Raw genomic sequence first — 513 nt, 5'->3', positions numbered from 1 at the left:
ATACTATGACGTTTTTATAACCATTTATGCCTTAATATACTATGATGTATTTTTGACATTTTATGCCATACTATACTATGACGTTTTTAGGCATTTTTATAACATACTATACTATGACGTTTTTTGGCATTTTTATGCCTTATTATACTATGCCGTTTCATTCCTTACCATACTATGACGTTTTTTTGACCATTTATGGCTTAATATACCATGATGTATTTTTGACATTTTATGCCATACTATACTATGACGTTTTTAGGCATTTTTATAACATACTATACAATGAAGTTTCATTCCTTACCATACTATGACGTTTTTATAACCATTTATAGCTTAATATACTATGAAATATTGGCAAGTCGTGTGACGTTGTGGTCTAAGTAGGCGCCCCATGTGTAGAGGCTACAATCCTCGCTACAGTCAGCCCTGGTTCGAATCCTGCATCGGACGGCTTTGCTGCATGTCAATACCTCTCTTTCTGCCTCCCCGTTTCCTGTGTCTCTCCCCTATACT

At 35.3% G+C, this 513-nt stretch overlaps 1 protein-coding gene across 1 annotated transcript in view; it reads right to left on the bottom strand.

Annotated features, from left to right (window-relative positions):
* The window catches only part of LOC111657554 (GTPase IMAP family member 8-like), a 5,543-nt gene that overhangs the window by 4,495 nt on the left and 535 nt on the right, over nucleotides 1-513 (bottom strand). The gene's annotated exons all lie outside the window — the stretch shown is intronic.

This window comes from Seriola lalandi, unplaced genomic scaffold (assembly GCF_002814215.2).
Source record: "Seriola lalandi dorsalis isolate HSWRI2012SDOR001 ecotype SW California unplaced genomic scaffold, Sedor1 jcf7180002054407, whole genome shotgun sequence".
Classification (NCBI taxonomy): Eukaryota; Metazoa; Chordata; class Actinopteri; order Carangiformes; family Carangidae; genus Seriola; species Seriola lalandi.
The sequence above is the reverse complement of the archived record's forward strand: the minus strand, read 5'-3'. Positions and strand labels throughout refer to the sequence as shown.